The sequence below is a fragment of the Serinus canaria genome, chromosome Z (assembly GCF_022539315.1).
Source record: "Serinus canaria isolate serCan28SL12 chromosome Z, serCan2020, whole genome shotgun sequence".
Taxonomy (NCBI): Eukaryota; Metazoa; Chordata; class Aves; order Passeriformes; family Fringillidae; genus Serinus; species Serinus canaria.
In genome coordinates this window covers 33097970-33120794 of record NC_066343.1, presented here as the reverse complement: position 1 = coordinate 33120794, position 22825 = coordinate 33097970, and positions in this window count along the sequence as shown.

The window sequence follows — 22825 nt, the reverse complement described above, 5'->3', positions numbered from 1 at the left end:
GCCTGAATGAGGCCCCAGGGCAATATTTTGTACAGGCTGGTTGAAAGAGCTTAATATCTTTGAAAACTCCATGTCTGTCAATTTTTTTTTTTTAAATGTCCAAGGCACTCCAGGGCACTAGTGAAGGAAACACAGACACACAGACAGCATGACTGCCTAAGCCTTGTTTCCTCAGGAAACCAGGCTAAAAATGTGCCTAGAGATATTTTTAAGGTCGCAAACTGTTAAGCAGTCCTCAAGAGGAGGAAAAGAAATACCTACACTACACAATATTTGGAGTAAGATTTCAAATGAGTGTGCAAAAGAGAAGAGTAAAAATCCATTCAGTGTTGTATAAACTGATGATTTTGAGCTGAAAAGGAGTGCCTTTGCTTTCCACAATTTATACTTAAATGAAATCAGCACCAATAACTCCAACAATAGTAAATGAGTTTTCTTTATATACACTCACAAAACAGTTCATGGCAATAGCATGTCTCTTATTGAAGCAAGGTTAATTTTATTAGACCTGCTCCGAATGTTGTCCCATATAAATTTGCTGTTGCCTGTTGTGTTTTTGCTCTCTTCCAGAAATATTTACAGATGCCTTCCATTTCCACAAAAATATTTTTACAGCACGCACTGCTTATCTGGTATCTTGTGAGTTTTGCTCGTGACTTTCAGATCACATCCTACGTTCCTAATCAAAGAGAAGGCTCATGTATCTTGAATATGGAACACAAATTAACAAGCCTGGATGAAAGAATATTCATTTTCTTTTTATGAGATTGACCATGCAGACATACACTGTCAAGAACCTGTAATACAAATATAGACCTGTCCTGGGTACAGAGACATGGGGGTGGAGCTTTTAGTACTGTCTATTCCGTACCACATGTGTTACTGCTGGGAAAGCAAGATTTCCATAGGGAAAAAAACAGGCCTGGAAATGGAAAGTTGGCCATGTTTACCTGGCTCTCTACAGGAAAAGGCACTGGGTCACCCTGGCAGGCCTAGCTCCTCTCTGCCACTGGCAGTTCCTTTTCCATTTCCTCTGAACCATGGCCTTTGTGCCTTCCTGTTGAAAGTCAGCCACAGTGATTCTTGGGGGCCAAGAAGGCCAATGCCATCCTGCCCTTGGAACAGAGTGGCCAGCAGGAGCAGGGAGGTTATTCTGGTGAGACCAAACCTTGAGTCCTGTGTCCAGCTCTGGGCCCCTCAGTTTGAGAAGGACATTGAGACACTTGAACGCGTCCAGAGGAGGGCAACGAGGCTGGTGAGGGGCTTGGAACACAAACCCTCTGAGGAACGGCTGAGGGAGCTGGGGGTGTTTAGCTTGGAGAAAAGGAGAGTCAGGGGTGACCTTATCGCTCTCTACAACTTCCTGAAGGGCGGCTGCAGTCAGGTGGGGGCTGGTCTCTTTCTCCAGGCAGCAACTGACAGAACAAGGGGACACAGTCTCAACCTGTGCCAAGGGAAATATAGATTGGATGTTAGGAAAAAGTTTTTTACAGAAAGGGTAATAAAGTTCTGAAACGGTCTGCCCAGGGAGGTAGTGGAGTCACCATCCCTGGATGTGTTTAAAAAAAGACTGGATGTGGCACTCAGTGCCATGGTCTAGTTGAGCTGTTAGAGCATGGGTTGGACCCAGTGATCTTGAAGGTCTCTTCCAACCTTGTGTGATACTGCGAATTCTGTGAGATGCCATTTGAGAAAAAGAAGAGAGAGTGGCAGTGGCACAGAACCAAGCTCTGTGGAGCTCAAGCCCGAGCAGAGCCAAGTGGAGGGGTGCGGGTGCTGGAGGCAGCTGAGCAGAGTTGAACCAATGGAGTGGATTCACCTGAGGACAGTATGTGGGGCAACAGGGATGATCTGGCTTCTGGGGGGGTTTGTTTGATGCAGCTCCTCATTGCTTTCTTGGACTGAAGGGGTGTGAAGGAGGATGGTTGCAGCTGTTAAGCCTTGAAAACTCTCATTTATTCAGTAGTGAATACCCTTTGGTGGATAAAACACCCTCTTTCTTTTGTACACTCTCTGTTATTACAATTGTTGTGATTATTGTGATTTTCAGTAAACTGTGATTCCAATTTATAATCTCTCCTAGTGCTACTCTTTTATTGAAAGGCGGAGGGGGAAACGGAGAATCCTTAGTGGGTTTAATTTTCCAGCTCTGTTTAAAATAGCACAGCAACTGTTACCAAAGTACAACTGATAATGTCAAAAGCTGCTGAGAGCAGAAAGAGATATATACTGAAGATACTGAAGATGAGTAGTACCTTCATAACTTAAAAGATGCGATCAGTCCTATTAATGTTAAAGAAATTTTCTAAAAGTTTGAAGTTACAGACCTGATAAAGAAATAGAACTGAGCCCTATTTTATCAGATTTGCCCAGGAAAATATTCCCAACATAAACTGGTGACTAGATAACTCCTTATAGAATTGACATACAAGATTTAGAAATTTATTCAAATCTGCTTTACCACTGGAAAATATTTTACTCTCTTTAATGCATCTCTCAGATGCATTATACATCTGCATTTCAGTAGGCACAAACTGCTTTTCTTTCTAACAAGATCATCATTCATATTAAGGTCCAAACAACTCTTAATCAACTCATTACAAACTCACAGATCCTGCCCTTTCCACAAGGACCAGCATTGAATGAGTCCTGTACCAGGACCTCACAATCTTTTGAGCATCCCAAAGGCAAAAAGAGGGGTGTGAATGCTAACACAAAGAGAGTGTGAGTTTTGATATAAGTTCTGTGATATGATTTCTCATGCACATCCATAAGGATACATAAGAAAAGAGGTGGAAGTATTAAATTGTTTAGTCAGCTGGTCTGTTAGGATATAGAATCACACATTTCTCTGAGACTCCACTGTGCCTTTTTTGAGCTACATTTAAGCTTTCTCCTGTGTATTTTTTATCTACTGCTTTATGTTATGTATCTATAGTCCTATTCCCATGTGATTTTAACATACACATTTCCGCTGGATTACTAGGACCCTATATACATAATGGACCATTTCAATAATTCTTTAGATGGATTCTATACACCAAAAAAAGGATTTTTTTTTCCATTTTTTAGCACAGGTAAAATATGTGCCTATTTTCATACAGCTGAAAACTCAGTTACTTGAAAATACACAGGTGCAGAAATATACAATTCTAAGGAATTCAGCAAACATTGGCCAGCAATGCTTCCCTACATGTCCAAATTAATTTCATTTGTATCTGCATGTCTTGAAAAGTGTGAATAAAAACAAAGAATAAAAAATAATAGCTCTTTTTCAGACAGAAGTTATCTATAAATGTTTTACTGTGATTTTTGTCTTGCATAAAGCACTGCTAGATTTTATTTTTTTGCATTTGACAACATAAATAGACCACAATTAGTGTGTAAATTCCTAAGTTTAAACGTGTTCGAATTATAAGAGCCACAGGATCACAAAAACAACCGGGTTGTAAGAGACCTTTGAGATGATCCAGTCCATCCTATGGCCTGTAACACCACTGTGTCATCCAGATCATGGCACTGAGTGCTGCATCCAGTCTTTCCTTAACCACCTCCAGGGACAGTGATTCCACCACCTCCCTGAGCAGCCCATTCCAATCTCCAGTCACTCCTCCTGTGAAGAAATTCTTAAAGTCCAGCCTAAACTTCCCCTGGCACAGAAGGCTAGTGGGAAGGCTGTGTCCTCTTGTCCTGTCACTGATTATCTGGAAGAAGAGATCAACCTCACCCAGCTACACCCTCTTTGTAGCCTCTCTCCCGCGGCCGCGGGTCTGTGCGGTGCCCGGCTGGGTGCCCGCGGCCCGGCCGGAGATGGCCACACGATGCTGCCACGCCCGCATTCCCTCCGGAACCCTGGTAGGGTTACCGTCTGAGGCGTGGGTGGCGCAGGCGGGATCTCCGGCTACGAGGTACCAAAGCAAAGGAAGGAGGAGGGACGCCTGTATAAGTACCAAGAACCTTTTAATGTTCTTTCCCGGTGGCTTCCGGGACAGGCCAGGAAGCGGCTACTGACGGGACGCTGCTAAAGGAGCGGGTGAGATAGGAGGAGACACAAAGCTTACCAATAGCAAGGACCCTGGGTGGAGCGTGGGTTACAGCTAAGCCACTGAGGATCATACACGGGAGGGGGAAAACCCCAGGGGCAAATCCGACATCAAATTAAGGAATGACTGACACAGAGAATTCTCGAGGTAAGGGGGGTGGTTACCATGACAGGCAGGGGAGGGGGGGGCAGCTCCAATTGGGAGAAACCATTGTGAGGGAAGTACATGGGGGGAACCGAGGACCGAACCATTATTGAGTTACAAAAGGAATAACCGATTCTAAAAACTCACAATGCTACACCCTCTTCTCAGGCAGTTGAGGAGAGTGATAAAGGTGACCCATGAGCCTCCTCTTCTCCAGGTTAAATACTCACAGTTCCCTCAGCCACTCCTCATAGGACTTGTGTTCTAAACCCTACACCAGCCTTGTTGTCCTTCTGTGGACATGCTCCAGCATCTCAACAACCTTTCTGAGTTGGGGGCCCAGAACTGGACACAGAACTAGAGGTGCAGTATCACCAGTGCCAAGTACAGGGGGACAAGCCCTGCCCTGGGCCTGCTGGCCACACCCTTGCTGATACAGGCCAGGATGCCATTGGCCTTCTTGACCACCTGGGCACATTCCTGGCTCATGTTCAGCTGCTGTCAGTCAGCACCCCCAAGTCCCTTTCTGCCTGGCAACAGTCCAGCACCAATGCCCAAAGCCCAACGTTCTTATGCCCTGTTTATTTGTTATTTCAGTTTGAATAATTGAAATGAAAAAGAAATATGTAAATTTCTTGGGTACTCAGTAATTACATCTTCAGATAACACACTTGTAAGAGCAGTCCTTTGAAGTGGGACTCTATTTAGCAAATCAATAATTCCCACATTGAATACTTCTTAGGTACTTCTCATTCAGACCTCTCTTGAAGGTACGTAAAATGAGTATAAGTAAAAGCAGCCATGTTTTCCAATGGTTTTGTAACTTTAGAAAATAAACAGTATTTTATAGTTTGTCATGGGTATCTGCCACTTCTTGTTTGCTTTCTTCTCTTCTTCTTGCTGTGGCTGGCATCCCTTTCTCATCTCCATCTGTTCGTTCAGTGATATGGTGCAGCTGCAGCAGAGAGTGCATTAATAAATTGAACTGGGCTCTTGTGCCTCTGGCCCAAGTGCCTGGGGTTGTTTCTGTACTGAGCTCCTACTGTAGGGAATGTACAACAGGAACACTGAAGTTACTTGAAGGCATGGCATACTTGCTTGAACTCCCCAACCTACCTTAGGATTGCCAGGATTAACTGCTATCTTACCTACCTGGAAAAGTGCATAAATTTTATATTTCTGTCCTTTCAAAGTGTTTCTTTCTGGTTTTATCTTCAGGCATTAAACCTTCTATTAAATAGGATTTCAAAGCAAATTGAGTACTTTTGTTCTAATATGTACAGTATCTACAATATATGTACATGTTCAAGATGTATATGTACAATATCTATTTTAGTCAAATACAGAATCACTAATGAACGTTTTTAAATATATTTTTAAGCTAAACTGTTTAAAATTATTTCCTTCTTCATTTAAATATCAAAATCTAAAAGGCTGTTTGGTGTGTTTTGTTCTGCTGGTTATTGCTTGATTTTTCTGTGGTTTGGTTTTGGTGGCATCTCTAACGTGCAAAGCAAATACAAAGAGCAAATTTGTACTGCTGATTTGGTTGTTTGTGGTGTCTTCTGTAATAAAAGAAGATAATTGCTCTGAACTCATTTTGGCAGATTAAAAATTGTTTACAATGTTTTTTCTTCTTGCTTTAATTGCAGAGAAGGCATGGCTATTACAAACATATTTTTATTTCCATTTGTTTGTTATGACTACCAGTTCAGGGTTTGCCTAATAATTTACAATGTAATTTTTCCTTGACAAAGAACTATTTCTGAAGATAGTAAATTTCACCTGATTTTTATTTGTATTAATGATACTGCAATTTACAGATCCTTTCACAACAAAAGGGGAATTTTTCTCAAGTAAGTTGTGAGGTACTAGCAGTAGGAACCAGGTAACCAGCAGTTGCATTTACATTTAAGATTTTTAATTCATAGAAATTATTTGATAGTAATAGTTCATGGTAGCATAAAAATATAATTAACAGTAATTTCTTGAGGACGTTTTGTAACAGCAATACTGAGTACTTACTGATACTCTGCTCTATTTCAATGATACTGGAAACTACTGAGTCACAATGAATCTAGTTAAAAGATCTAAGAACTGTTAGTTATAAATCAGCAGTCAGAGATGGAAGACACAGATTTCCTTTGAAATCCCAAATTGTTAAGCATACAGGGCCTTTGATAGTGGGATCTCTTTTTTTTTTAATATCAAACTATTAAATTCAAGGAGGGTAGTATACAACTGATGAAGTTTTTTCAGTCCTGTTAAAAGAGTGATTTAAAAAATATAGTTTGTGTGGGTAAATAATTTGAGATTGATTAGATGCATCATGAAAGAAACTGTGAAAATAGCTTATTGGCTTTTTTTGTCTGTCCAGTTCATGTGAATCTATTCACGAGCAAATAGAATAATAAGATAGGATTGGTTTTTTCAACATTACATTTCAGTATCCAAACTTTTTAAACGTGCACATACACTATTATGTTACTAAGAGCATCGTTATGGACACAGTCAAGCACATGCAGAACTTGGATTTCCAAGAGCACATAGACAATATAATGGGAGACTTCTTGACTGTAAAGCCAATATATAATATAGAAACACGTAACAGTGTGAGATTCCTCATTTCAAAATAGTGTTTCATAAACAAAAGGGTAAGTTGCTAAGTCCCTTCTGCTTCATAAAGAAAAGTAATCTCAGAACTTTTGCATTTTGTCAGAGTCTCAAGTAGAACTGAAACTGAATAGCTACTAAGAAAAAATTCAGAAAAAGGGGGACAGAACTTGAGTGCATTTTAGTCTGGTTCATTGCTAATCTTTCACTCATGAGTACAAAACCACATGAGTGAGAAGCTTACCAAAATAAAGACTTAAGACAGGGACATAAAAGAGCTGGAATACTAAGGAATGCTGTTAGCACAAAATTGATAAACACGACTGATCTTGTACACTAAAACTCTTATGTAAACTTGATTAATCATTGTCATGATTGTTAGTATGTACATACTTATAGAATAGTAAATTAATTTGTCCAAAAAAAAGTAACATTTGTGTATTCTTTGAAGAACAATTTTGCTCCAAATACATGTTCTTCAACTGGTTTTAGAGCCATCTGTTACAAAACAATTTAACACAATGTTAAAAAAATTTATGCTCAGAACTCCACATGAAATGGTGCTCAACAAAGAAACTGTTTGTTCCATCTTTTGCCTTTTATTGAAGGAATAATGAATAATGCATATAAAAATCTGAAAAATGTGGATAATGGAAATGTAAGATTTGTTTATTGTTAAGAAGGATCCGTAAATGTTAATCCAAGTTATGTATTGCTATGTGTTTTACATCATTATAGTCACATACTTGGAATAAATATGGACCTGGAACAAAAGTTATGCTTGTCCTCATGCAAACTTTGTGTCTCAAGTAGAAAAATAGATCATTTCTTTAAATGTAAGAATAACAATCAAGAAAATATAAGCTAATTTTCTCACAATGTTAAAACTAAAAGACAAATAAACTTGAATTGTTTAATGATGTTTTTAAAATAAGAAATAAGTTTAAAAAATACATTTTTTACTTTCTGCTCTTGGATGTTAAAAAACATTAGTATTTTAAGTTCATTTTCATTCTACAAGATAGAATATCTATTATTTTATTGTCTAGATTTCCAGAAACAGGGATAATTAGAAAGAGGTATGTCTTGGAAAACCAGCTGCTTTTGGTCTATAAACTTTATCTCAAGAAACCTTTTTATTGGCTATAAGCCTGTCTTGATGGTTTATGTCATTGTATCCAAATGTTTATTAAAAACCTAAGTCATTAGGTCACCAAGTTAATTCACTCTCTAGAAGTTAAACTGGGGGCAAAGACAGAGATTTTAGGAGATGATGAGGAGTGTCTCACTCAAGTGTTACACTGAAATGTATGTGCTTAATTCCTTGAGGACATATTCCTCATAACAGTTTAAATATAAAGGTCATCTTTAAAACTCTTGCCAGGACTTACAATTGAACTCAACAGAATCAAACAACTCAAAATAGAAGAGATGGAAAATGCTGAAAATTGTTATAGTATCTAAGAGTTTGGCCCCAATGTGCTGAATGAATGAAGTTCTAGAAGAAAGAGAAGATGATCAACGTTTACACAGGAGAAAAGCCTCTTCTTTCCCGTGTTGCCGTAATTCTGTGAAAATTCTATCAAGTCTATACCAGAATTCATCTCAAAACAGTTCATACAGACTTGAACATACTCCCTGTGAGGTTTTTCAAAATTTTAATTTCATGCAAGCTGATCCTATCAGCTTCTAAATCCCTCTGGAGTAAAACAGCCCTTTCTTAATACTGAATGAGAAATTCACTCTTTTCTCCACTGAGAAAATTACTAGAGAAATCAGAGACATTATGGGTTACATTCAAATGAGCTCCTTCAGCCTACATGTTTTCTTCCATCTGGACAAAACAAAATTATGATACACTTCACTCTCATTCTACCTGCCCAAAGGGCAAAATAAAAAGGAAAAATGTCAAATCCTGATCTTCCTAAATATGAGAAGTAAAAAAAAAAATATGGAAGTTTCATCTGCTTCCTAAACAAAACCCAAAGTCTCTCTCATTTATAAGTAACCTCTAAAAATAATAGCTTTTACTTTACATATGCACAGGAGCATTCACAGACTCTTATCAAAGAAATCTGGAGAATATAATTTATTCATTTTCACCTCTTATTTTAGCTAGATAAATCCTTCACCACTTTATTACATCTCCAGTTTTGAAAGGAACTGACATCACACATAGTCATTCCTTCAGACTGGATCTTTTCTGAAAGAAATAGAAACATTTTAATTTTTTATGAATTTCAGTCAGTTGCAGTTCAAATCTATAAGGAAAAAAAACCAAGTATAAAAATACAAATTTAGTTCCATAGTCATGTAGGTAATTGATCCTTCTGCTTTACTTTACCACTCCAATAAGCCATTAAAATAAACACCAAACTCTAAATTGTGTTTCACAAGAGAGACAGATTTTTAAAGGTCCACAAGAACAGAAAATCAGAACAGAAAATGGATAAGAATCTCCATCTTTGGCACTATGTATAAAGATTCATTCATATATATATATATATATATATATATATATATATATATACAAAATACCTCATCAGAAAACATATCTGAAATATTTGTCTATGTAGAATAGTCTGGTATTAGCAAAGTAGGCTATGTTCTGAAAGATGTCAAGGTTGTTCTGAGAAATACAGCCTTTTAACTTACAAGAAAGACTTCATTTGACCTCTGCAAAGCCCATGGAGAGCAAACCTCCAGCTGCCACATAATGAACAAAACAAGATCACAATGATAAACTGACATTAGCAGCTGCATAGCGTGTATGAATAAACAACTATTTAATAAAACAAATCCCTTTATTGTTATAAATGACAGAACATGTATTTCATGCTGATATGACCTGGTGAAAAAAGTGTATTATTACCATTTGTTTCAGCCATATGTTCTCATTCACAGTATTGCTTACAGAACTAAAAAATATTTATCTTATGTATTAGAATGCGGGTTTCAAGAAGAGTCCACAGCTTTACATGATGCTAATGAGAGAAATTCATAACACCAAATATCAGAGCCTCTTTACTAAAACTCTACTCAATCCCAGAACTATTTTTTTTTTTACTATTTACTAAAGTTTTCTGATTGCAGTAATACATTTCTCACTTTCAAAAAGGGGTCAGAGAGAGAGAGAGAGAGAGTAAAAGGACGACACAAGAAGAAAGAAGAGAATGAAAAGAAAAGGAATTGGGTGTATTCTTTCTCTCTCACAGAGCTTTTTACTGTTTTCATTTTCCTTAACCTCACAATTAACCGGTGTTTTGGGAAACAGCAGAGCCCTGTTCTGAAGTCTGCAGGGTCATGTAAGAAGTGGCAGCTGATTTCTATCCTTTTCTAGGAACTGACTACTCACTTCACAGAGATTTTAAGGTTATTACTAAATTGCAGTCAGCTGAAGAGCTTGAAAGTTGGTAGCAACTTTGCAAGACTTTGGATAGGTGATGAAGTTCATTGCTCTCTTCCAAAATATTTTTCTTATTAGATATAAGGAGAGAAAGAAATTTAATAAGAGGAATTCTGCTGGAAAGAAAAAAAAAGGAAAAAATATTTAGTCAACAAATGCAACCAGCTTTGTACTAGCAACTCATAAGAGTAAAAATTTTCATTCCATTGAACAATCAAGAATTATTCTAAGATGTGACAAGACAATTCCTACAGTAATTTAAATTAAATTAATTAATCAAAATTTAAATAATCAATTAAATTTTAATTAATTAATCAACATTTAAATTCAACCAATTGTTCCAAAGCTGACAAAACACCTTCATCCCTTCCTTCCCTCTCCCCAAAGAAAAGATACAGAAACAAAATTAAGCCTTACATTTTCCCGCTCATTACCACTTCCAAAACTTGATTGGCAAACACCAGTTGCATAGTCAGTAAATCCTAGAGATCAAAGAGCTTCTCTTATCTGATAGAAATACATAAAGAAACTGTGCAGAAATTAAAAAGAAGAATAAGAAAGAAAATAAAAGCAGCTATGTCTATTAGAAATAATTCTTTTGAAATTTGATGTCCAGACACATATCAAGGCATTTCTAAATTCAAAGGTAGCCTTGATGTTCTAGAGTGTACTCTACATTTTTCTGCAGATTTACTGTCAATATACCCTTTGAAATTCTGAAGTGCTGCACCTGCAGCTGCAATAATGAAAGAATTAGGAAACTGACTGGAAAAACTTCCTCTAAAGCCTCTGATTTTAGTGAAAGTAGGTATGGAGTGAAGTACCATATGGAGAACAGTTATTATGCAAACTCTGAGTCTGAAGGAACTCCAACTATTTTCCCAGTCTATATCAAATCAATGCTTCTGCAAATATTAAAAGGATTTATTAAACATTATAAATTAAATTGAATAAAATACAGTTGTCAAAAATTATCAGCTTTCTTGGTTTGCTATATGAAATGTCATTATGATGACTTGTTGTTCACTTAGTCTTCTACCAGTGTTAAAATGCTGAACTGATAATACTGATGAAACCATTTACACCCCTCTCTGATTTGAATCCTTCATTTTTTCATGGAATAACCACCAACTAGAGTAAATACCCATGGCAATGTGCACATATTTCTTTTCAGTGATATAATATATTCAAAATCTAAGATTATTAAAACCTTCATGAAAAAGGTCTACAAACTGAAATAAATAATATTTTGCTATCAGCTAATGCAGTTTTGAAAAATGGCTCACAAATTACTATTTTCCTACTATACCCTACAGAGTTTCAAACTTTGGAGTGAATTCTAGGAGGCTGGGTAGAAACATAGATGGGTAGGGGTAAAATGGACGTTAGAAATTTATATTCTGAGTTGAAATTTTCATTTCAATCAATACAAAGGTATTCAGTAATTGGGAATTCAGGAAACATGATCAAATGCTGCAATGTAAGGGTCATGTGAGCTGGTAGCTCTGTCAGATCATCAAGGTTTGGTTTTTAGTCTGTTACAGATACAAAGTGTTCACTACATGTCTTAAATCCTATCCTGAAGGCTGTTGCCACCATGTGAAGTGTCAGGAGCAGCTGTCACCTCTTTCTGCTACGCCAAACCCCCTTAGGGCCCTACTCAGAAATAAGCCAGCTGAGAAAGTGCTCAGCAGTATGAAATAAAAATAAAAATTACATCAAAAAAGACCATTGGAAAACCAATAAAATCATGAGCAAACTCAACTTCTATAAAGCTCAGCTGTGAGACTAGCCCTGCCTGTTTTACATTGAATTAAATTTTAATTACTTTTTAACAGTAATTTTTGGAGTGAATTTCTTCTTCAAAGAAATACATCCTACACAATTTTAGTGATTCAATACTTATGACTGTTTGCACACTTGCAGTGGCAGTATGTAGAAGAACAGATAGGTTGAAGAGTGTCATTTTTCTTATTACTTAAAGAATCAGCTGCCAGCTAAAGTCAAAAAGTCCTCAGCATAATGCCATATACTCTATACGCACCATATGTGTTCATCCATTACACAAAAAATATCAACATCATGCAAAAGTTGTAAAATAAAATGCATGACATTAAAAATTAGATCCTCATATACATTTCATGTACTTTCTTGCAATGACTGTACCAAACAGTAGAAGTAAGAAAGTTTTCAGCTATTACGTCACAACTAATTTTTTCTTCAAATGTGGATGTTGTAAACATAAAGATGGACTAGCGGGGAGGAAAGAAGGGAGGAACATAGAAAGCCATTTGACCAAAATCCCTAAATGCAAAGTATCACTCATGAGGAGGCTGTGACATGCTAAGAGCTTTGTCCTGCAAAAACAGTACTAACTCTGCATCAATAAAACTGTCCACATGAATACTCACAGCTGGGTGATAAAAAGGGAAGATGAGAAGAGCTGGAGAGCAGCTCAGCCTTTCTTCAGTTGTTTATGAACCTCATGCAACAGCTGGGGGCCATTGATTGGGTACATTCCGTACCAGTGTGGGATGTCAGGCTGCTCTCCCTGCAAGGAGCACTGCACCCCAAACAGCTGGCTTTGCTATCAAGCTCATGTGCTTCATTGACCCCATTTCTGTGTCTCCCTCCCACAGAGCTCAATATTTGGGGGATGGAAGATATGATCACAATCCTTGTTCAAGGTAGTTAATAGATGAATGTGCAATTGTTAAACCACAGCTGGTTTTTCACTTGTGGTATTCTGAGTCTTTCACAATATGACAGGCATCACAACATCACTGCTTTTCTCCAGGTTTTTCTAGAAAAGCAGAACAACTAATCAAATAATTTTTGAAGAATCTTAGCAAGGACAGTACTAATGAAGGTAAAAGCTTCACCTAAGAATCCTTGCAAGCACTAAATGTGTTTAAGCAATATTAATTTAAGATTGTTTTCTTCACTTAGTACCAGAGAACTTTCTCGTAGCCTTAGACATGCTTTTTCCTCTACCAGGGTGCATAGCTGACCCCCATGTTAAAGCACACAGTCTATTTCTTCACTCAATACACAACATGTGTACACCTTCACAGATATTTAGGCGTACCCTGTCTAACCGGGACACAGAAAACTGGTTGCACTACAGCAACCAAAAGACAAGGGCTTTGCCTTTGGGGTTCAGCCATGAGGAAAACTGCAAAAAGAAACCAGGAAGATTCAAACAGAGAGAAAATAGTGTATCACTTACAGAAACAGAGGAATAGGATCAGTTAAAAAGACTGAGCATGTATGTACAACTCTGCACATTGGAGGGTCAAATCTAGACACAGCAAGTCAAAAACCAAAACTTATGAGAGGTTCTCTCCTGTCAAGGGAATCTGAGGTTTTCTGGAGTCACAGTCCAGAAAACTGTACTGGCCTGGAAGCCCACTTTCAGGCATCGGGCATCCTTGTTAAAATCTAGCAATGTCAGTGCAGGAAATTAGAGTCTTCCACTCTCCTCCTTGAGTCTTCACCTCAGGCAGCACACCCTTTTTCAACCAGTGTTAAGGATGTTCATCTGGTATGCCTCATCCTTTTTATCAGTTAAAATAAGTGGATTCAGGGCACATGCAGTTCTTAGTAAGTTTAAAGCTGCAGAGTAGATTTCATCTGAAGTGGATTAAATAGATGTTACGCAAGGAACTTGGATCGCAGTTTTAAGAAAATGGTACCTTCTAGTATGAATGCAGTGATGAACATACTTTCCTTTTTCACAAGAAAACAAGAGAAGGGAGATGTGAACATATTGTTTTGTAATTCCTCCAGGAATAAGAGTGATTTTAAAATCTTTACAATAAAATTGTTTAAATGACAGCAGGAGTAATTGAAAATAAATATTAAAAATCTAAATTAAAGCAAACAACACATACAAGAAAAGAAGAAAACAAGAAACCATAATCTCCTTGAGATGTTTCCAGAATTCAAGTGGGCACAAATTGCAAAAGCTGGCTTCATGATTCTACAGTGACATAAGAGGTAAAGCCTGGAAAGAGAACAGTCTTAATCTAATCATAAGCAGCTACAGAAACGCTGTGTCCCAGCTGTGATCTCTGGAGAACCATATTAACATAGGGGTGTTGCTAAGTGTACGTGTCCCAAATAGTTGCAACCCATGGAGACCAGCTTTAGATAATGAGCAAAAAGAAGGTTAGCAATTGCTGAATACAAGCAGAAAGTAGCAGAGCTCTACATGTATCTATCCCCATACCACCTATAAAACTTGAAGTGCATTGAGCATAACATTTAACTTTGGCTGAACTTGATAAACAACTTGAACAGGGTAAGAAATGCGTTAGTAACCACTCCTGCATTCTGTGCTAACCCACTAATAATTCAAACATATTTAGGCAGCTTCAATTGCAAGACATTCCTGGTATATCCTTAACCATTCCAGTGCTAAATACTACATCTCAGCTACACAATGGTGTTTATGCACACAAATCATGCTGGAGTCAGTACTGTAGTTCTCTGTGTCTAGCTATCTAGACGCTTGTGTAAACTTTTGGAAAATATTTTCGTTTTTAGAATAGTTTTTTGCACAAAAGACGAGGCGTTGTATTGTACTAAATAGTTATTTAGTTGTTTGCACTGGGTATTTGGTAATTTGCACTCTTCACATCATTTGTATCCTATCACCACATGGTCTTCCCCTTTTACCCCCTAAGTGTCAGCATTGGTGCTCTCTCCCTGGGTTACCCCTCCCCTCACCCCTCCTCACTGGTATCCCACTGGCTGTAGTCCCTCTCCTCCAGCCCACTTTCCCAGTTCTTAAACCCCCCTAGAGGTAGTTGTCCTGGCCTCTTTTCCATGTGGCCTCTTTTCCACCTGGGTCTCTTTTCCATCTGGTGGTCTCCTGGAAATAAACTGAGGACATTTGTTCCCACATGGAGAAGAGCATTTCCGGTCTCTTGCCTTTGTCCATGTAAGATCGTGTGGGCTGGGGTCCACAGCTAGCTGGATTGGACCCAAACTGCCCATCCAGACACAGATTCTTACAGCTGGCTGTCAGAACCCAGGAAATTCCTCTGGCTGCCCTGGAGACTTGAGACCCTGTCAGGGGTCTCAGAGACCTTGGCACAGAGTCCAAGACCCTTGTGCCTTTAATTTAGCTCTTGGAAAAAACAATTACCAACCTTATAGGAAGAAGCTACGAAAGTTTAAGTAGAATGATACTGAATTTATCACAGGGTGAAAAATAAATTTTTTGGGGATTTTAAAATGGGGGTTCAGGGGCAAGATGGAAGAATCTGGGCATGTCCAGCCTTTCTCCTTCTTCTTCTTCTTGGCCTCCATCTTCTGCTGTGATGTTGGCACTTTTAGATTGGTTTAGAGTAGAAGCTCACTGTCTAACATAGATGATAGGTATTGGAAAGTAATTGTAAATATTGTACACGTAGTTTTTAGAATAAAATGATAACACCGCCTGGGGGCAGGGAGAGTGCCTCTGACTGTCCCGCTGAGCAGACCTCAGCAGGCCAGGAGAAAGAATTTTATCAATAAGAAACAATAAACAACCTTGAGACCAAGAACTGAAGAGCTCTGACTCCTTCTTCGACTGCTGGGCTGGGAAAAGAGACTTTCTAACATATCTCAGGGTTACTCTGACCAGTAGAGATTCCAAGAGCTGGTGCCCAATGTACAGCTCAAACCCATGACCTGCAGATTAAGAGTCTCATGCTCTACTGACTGATGTAGCCAGGCATTTCAGCAGTGTGGACGACACCACAGCAAAAGCTCTGCAAAGCCCTGTTTACCATAAATTTTTTGCATTTTTCATTTGAAAACACGAGTCCTCTGGTAGTACGGCATTTCCATAATAACAATCAGTTTAAGTTGTCACAGCATCCACCAGTTCTTGTTAAGGACCCAGAAACTTGGGAAACCAAGGGTCTTTATGAGCTCATCACCTGAGGACATGGCTACACTTGTGTATCCACCCCCACAGGCCCGCAATGGATATCCCAAAAGTGGGTAAAACCTTTCATGCCCAAAAATCCAGCTCCAGCAGATGGGGATAGGAAGCAAGCAGCCGTTGCCTCGAAGGGAAGATGCCGCTAGAAAGAGAAGGAAGAATCTCCCTAAAAGAGTTAGCTGCATTCCGGCAGACCCCTGAACTTGAATGCGTTTTAAAAAATGTTTGTTTTCCCTTGTAGAGAAGAAAATCTACCTCCTGCCTAATCTCACGATAAGCCCCGGCCAAACTGTCATCCTCTTCGCACTGAGCAGTCTGACAGCTGTGTGGATCGTCCCCCAGCAACACCAAAACATCTGGGCGACCCTGGCACAGACGCTCCAACAGGAAAATATATGCCTGTCCACTTCAGAAGCAAGAGACCCTAAGTCTACCTGCCTGGTAGGGATTCCATTGCAAGCTGGAGAGTTTACAGAAAAGTTTGATACACCTATGCCTGACCCAAGTCCCAAATCACAACACACACAACCACACAATACTTGTCAGCGGAGAGCTGTAACAACTAGGAACCCGATAGAAGAGTGGCTGCCAAAGTAACCCAGAGCTGCTCAGGAGCCCCAGGAGTTAGAGATGTTGGGTTCCTCCCCTGCACCATACTGTGCACACTTCGTCTTTACCCCACTTTCCAACACCAAACCTTTTAACAACATTAAACAGTATCGAGAGGAATTCACTGCCAGAAGATGGTGTAAGGTTTTAAGCCTTATTACAGCAGATAGCCCATACCATTCACATCTCAAAAGCCTCCCTAAAGGTTTGTTTTTAATTTTTGGGGATTGGGCATGGGCAGGAATCCCTTCTCAGCTTTTAGGAGGGCCATGTACCATCGAGCGGTGGTCCCTGTTGACACCCAACCAAACCGTGATTGGCAAATGGACTCGACAAAAACAATTCGGTCAGCGAAAATCAAAGGAGAAAAACATTGACAATTTGGACCCAAATTGTGATTCAGAAATTTTTCATTGGCCAAGTCAAAAAGAGTTGCTGTATCCCTATTCCTTCCATGGGTTGCAGCAGCCAAAGCTCTTGGTGAATTGGGCCATCTACAGTGCTGAGTAGTCAAACAGGCAAACTTGATGTTCACGGCCATCAACTCCCTCCTAAAGGACGAGGAGATTACCAGGCAGGCCACATTCCAAAATCATGCGGCCATAGATTTCCTCCTGCTGCTGCATGGACACGAGTGCCAGAAATTTGAAGGACTTTGCTGCTTGAACCTAGCATCAAAAGCACCCAACGTCCACATGGCTCTCCGAGAAGTGAAAAGCCTGATGGGACAAGTCAAGCAGGAATTCAAGGACTAGTTTAGCGGACTGTTCAAGGACTGGGTACTCCCGGGGTGGTGGGCTTCTATTATTAGGACAATTCTGTTGTTTTCTGTTGTTCATTTTTTTAGTCATATTAGCATTCTGAATTCTACGTCGCATCCTTTAAAAACTATCAATGGTTTAGTCTCCACTACCTCAGAAGTCAACCGCAGAGAATTTGTGGAGCTAAAGCAAATTGACAGACCTGCAAATCATGAGTGGTGGACAAATCCATAATTTGTAGCAGAAATAGTCTGATGCTTTTCCTTTAATTTTTTTTACAGAAATGGGGGAGGTGTTGTATTGCGCTAAATAGTTATTTAGTTGTTTGCACTGGGTGTTTGGTAATTTGCACTCTTCACATCATTTATATCCTATCACCACACGGTCTTCCCCTTTACCACCCCCCAAGTGTCAGCATTGGTGCTCTCTCCCTGGGTTACCCCTCCCCTCACCCCTCCTGACTGGTATCCCACTGGCTGTAGTCCCTCTACTCCAGCCCCCTTTCCCAGTTCTTAAAACCCCCTAGAAGTAGCTGTCCTGGCCTCTTTTCCATGTGGCCTCTTTTCCACCTGGGTCTCTTTTCCATCTGGTGGTCTCCTGGAAATAAACTGAGGACATTTGTTCCCACATGGAGAAGAGCATTTCTGGTCTCTTGCCTTTGTCCATGTAAGATCGTGTGGGCTGGGGTCCACAGCTAGCTGGATTGGACCCAAACTGCCTAACCAGACACAGATTCTTAAATGGAATTGAGGGTAATAAAATGTCACTGTAGTTTGCTTTTTGGTTAATGACACATGAATATGTACATATATGTATCCAGTAACCATTTTCTCTGAGCCTTCACATCTGTATATTGTGCCATGGGGAAGTTCATTATCTTCTTGAAGAAGAAAGAATGTAAGGCAATAGTTGTGGTCTTTGCAGTGAATGAGGGGAATGAGTGAATGAGGGCAGAGCCCTATGCAGAACTGTGTCTCAGATTTAAGGAGATTTATGCACTGCTGAAGTGCTTTCCCAGGAGATAGAGCGAGAGAGGTATGCCTCCGAATTGAAAATTCGGATTTGTTAATAAATTTGTTGTTCATACCATTCTGATTTGGTATTATTCTGACTAATATATGCCTAATCCCATTCACAAAACACTATTAGTGTCTGGGATGAAATAAAGAACAGTAAAAGAAAACCATAAGATAGTTGCTCCTAGCCCACTTTTTCAAGTATTTCTAACTTTTAATATTTCTGGTTCTTTCTCATCAGGCAGATGAGATTAACCAGCTTTTAAGATACTCAGCTTGGCTTTGTTCTGTAAAGTGGAAAAGGAGATAGAGCAGATAGAAAGTCATTTCACATGGTGCCAGGTGGCCTCTGCACTAGCTGCAAGCAGGCAATGTGCAGATAAAATTCATGCCCAAACTCTGTTTGTAATAGCTGATTTAAAGTGAGTGACCCTGATTTTTTCCCCCAAAGAAAAACTGCAAGGGCAGTCTTATCTGTCTTCCCATTCAGTAAAGTGGCACTTTTTTTTCCCCTAGACCTGATCTCTCAATTGGATGTGAAAAATTACTGTAAATCATAGACACTTCAAAAAATATCTAACAGATCTATCTTGGCCAGAAGTCCAAGATGCATTTTTAGTAAACTGAAAAAATGTGAAATTATTTTTAAAACTAGTTTCCTTAGTAACTAGTTAATGCAATTTTAGAATATTAATGCAACATTCTTTAAAATATTAGTGAAGTTTGGTCTCACAAAGAGCAGCTTCTTTCATAGTTGCAGCCATTCGTGGGGTACAGGTGTACATAAAGTCAGTGACACAGTGGCATGGTGTTTTAGGTTGGTAGTAGATTTTTTTTCATGGTAACACTGAGAAGAAGGGAAAAGAGTTTATGAAACAAAATAAGGAGCCTATTTTAACCCCATGACTAGAACCTTTATGCCAGATCTCTCATGCCAGATCAAACTCTCTCACAGTGTTGGAAATGTTTGTCTGTTTTCTTGCCATTATTTTTCGTTGTTGCATACTTCTGCACTTGTGTAAGAAGACCTTAGTGACAGTTGAAACACAAAAAGCTGTGAACTGCAATAAATATGTATGTCAAAGTTTTCCAGTGGGAAGAAAAGTGCCAACAAGTGAGGTAAACTTTAGTGATAAGCAAAAAATCGCTCAAAATACAGAAATACTAAGGTACAAAAAATATTATTTTAAGAAAACTATTCTTATAATAAAATCAGGTTAGATGTTTAAAATACATTACAAAAAATGCTTCTGTTCACAACACAAGCATCTAAGTCATAACTGTTAGAAGAAATTTCTTCAGCATGAACCGAGTTTTTGGTTTAATTTTTCTACAAATTTTCTATCTAACAAATAGACAAGAAGTTAAATCCTTGAGAGGTGCAAATCAGTCTTACAGAATTACTTATTAAACATTGTCATTTTGGGTTTTTTCCCTCAGAATTCCTTACAGAGCACCATAATATTTTTATATTTCTTCATATCTAAAAGAGTTTATCAGTTTTTACCCATGAATAATGGGTGAAATTATCCACTCACATTTAAAAATTTTAAAGTGAAAGGATGCTGTTTCCCAGTACAAGCCATTTTTTTCCCCCCCACTGATTTTATGTGTTATTCTAGATAGGTAAATTTTCTTTTTTTCTGAGCCCAGTTTTCCATAAGAGAGCAGACACTGCAGGATGTTATGCACACACTGTAGTATGTTATAGAAAAGTTATGTATTACAAATACCCGACACTTGGCTTTCTTTCTCAGAAAAATCCTTTTAAGAATGTTTAGTTGCATACTTAGCAATAACTAATGAATACAAATGGTGTTCACAGTTGACCAAAGTCACTTTTTTGCAAGTTTATTTCAATCATTCAAGTTCTTCTTCTACAAAGAAAACTTAGCCAGCTCTAATTACTAAAACATTCAAGCTTGACTGCAGATTGGACAACTTGTGAGTCACGGCAATGACAGTAACAGTGAAGGCTGAACTGGTGGTTCAAGGACAGGGCAAGGTTGTAGGAAATGCACATTCTGTTCTTTTTCTGCCCCAGACTTCTTCTGAGGTCTTTGGCACATCTTTCTAGCACTTTATACAAGTGACCCCACTTGTGAAAGGTAATTTAACCTTTGGAGCACCCACATGCCTTGTGACAGAGATGTGACTTTTCACAAGTAACCAAAATTAAAAAGGAGTACCTGGACTAAGGTTTTTTTCAGACCATCTATAAGGGCAAAAATTTTGGATAATTTTTGGATCCCAATTCCAGTATTAGACCTATGTGAATAAAACTCCAAGCTTTTATAGAGGTTTACTGTCATCATATTTTGTTATTTATCTTCAAAGTAGCTACCTACAAGCTTGGGACTCCACATGTACTCTTCCAGACTGAGAATCAGGATCATCAATGTACTTTTATTTTTCTTACAATACAATGTGAATAAACAGCTAAGACATGGACCAGACTACATTAGCTGAGAAAATAACTTTTGGCAGTGTAACGAGACTATTGCAGAAGGCCAAACAAGAAAACTATTAACATCAAGACAGAACCAAAAAATACAATGCTGGTGATAAAAAGAGGATAGTAGTGGTGAACAACTTCACCTAAGATAGAAGGATGAGGTCAAATGTAGTGCTGTAAGGTGAATGCAGAAATACCAGTGAATTGGGTAGAATAACACAGAGAAACCCAGACAGTTATTGTTCGTGCTCTGGCTCACTGATTAAATCCAAACTCTGCAGCGGCCCTTCTCCCAAAAAGAACTTTTTCTGAAATGACAGTCCTTTTTCTGTCTATGTGAAAACTGGATGCAAAGATGGGAAAAATAATGTTGTAATAATAAGTTAATTTTACTGATTAAAGGTGCATTCACACACACAGACAGAGCCCTGTATTTTATATAGGAGTAATTACTGTGTTTGCACCTTGTTCAAACATACAGGCCATTTGCTGAAATGAAACTCCTAGGGGAAGGATGGCAATTGTTTTCAGTGCTTAGTTTTTGTTATATCTTTCTGCGTCCATATCTCAAGCTGGAGCCCACAAATCAGACTGAAGAGATATTGAAACTCTTAAATAATATCTCTTATTTTCTGTTATCTTAAAATTCTTAAATTTCTTGGCAAAATTATCAGGATGTTAGCAAGAGGAGTTCTCATTTGTGTATTGTACTCATGTTATGGTGAAAATAGCAGCCTTCAAATGCAGTGAAATGGGACACAAAATGGGATTCCCATATGCCTAAGCATATCAGGTCTTGTACAGTCAATTCTTTCAACACATTGTACAATTTGTACATTTCACATTCAAATCTCAGTGTTGCTCATTAAATGTTGGGTCTTACAGGAATTACTGGGTTTAGAATGTCCTTATACTTGATTTAAAATTCAACTATTTAGTGCCTCAGTAACAAAAGCATTATAAACAGTAGGATGTGATATTGCCAGAACAGGGTTTCCTTCCACTCAAGTATTAGAAATCAAGGTACCTCCATCTTCAGTTTCTGTTCTTTTTCTGTGCCTGTGTAGTTCTTCCTGCATATAAACATGGATTTAGGTTTTGTTGTAAAGAGTTTACAAGCAAATACAAGAAATAGCTCAAGAAGTTGAAATACTTCCCTATTAAAAATATGATCCCTCATAAGTAGTGAGGAAAAAAAATTCCAAAAATCCAAAGGACAGAAACTGGAAAAATACAGACATCTTTCTGATGAAACTTGAGACAATTTTCTCAAAAGCTGATTTTGCCAATATTTTCTCTTACACTTGCCTAGATTTTAATCTGTATCAGAATAGAGGACTCTGAAATAATAGTGATTGTACTATTGACTTGTAATTGTGGTTTTTTGAAAGCAAAAAATTTTTAAATAGTATGTTTGTATCTAGGAAAAAATAGTGAATTTTCTTGAACTTCTAGGTTCATTCTCAAATTCAGTGGTCATTCTAATTTTTTAGGATTTACCTGAGAGAGGTTTCGTAGTACCTCAAAATTAATAGTGAAAGAAAACTTTTCTTTCATCTTCAAAAAGAGTAACTCATGGACTCAAAAATGCTTTGCTTTATAATTGAAAGACTTATTTTTGTCACAGTGCTTATCATAACTGTGAAGCCGAACAGCTGGAGGCCAGACAAGTGTATATGTTACACTTCCTATGCTTTTACTACCCCGCCTGTTAACAATGTGCACTCTTTAACTAAATCCTTCTTGTCAAAGTGATAGTTCTTTAGTCTTTGACACAAAGTGATTAATGTTCCCCCACCAAAAAACCCCACAAATGCTGAGGGTTTGGGAGATAGTGGCTAGA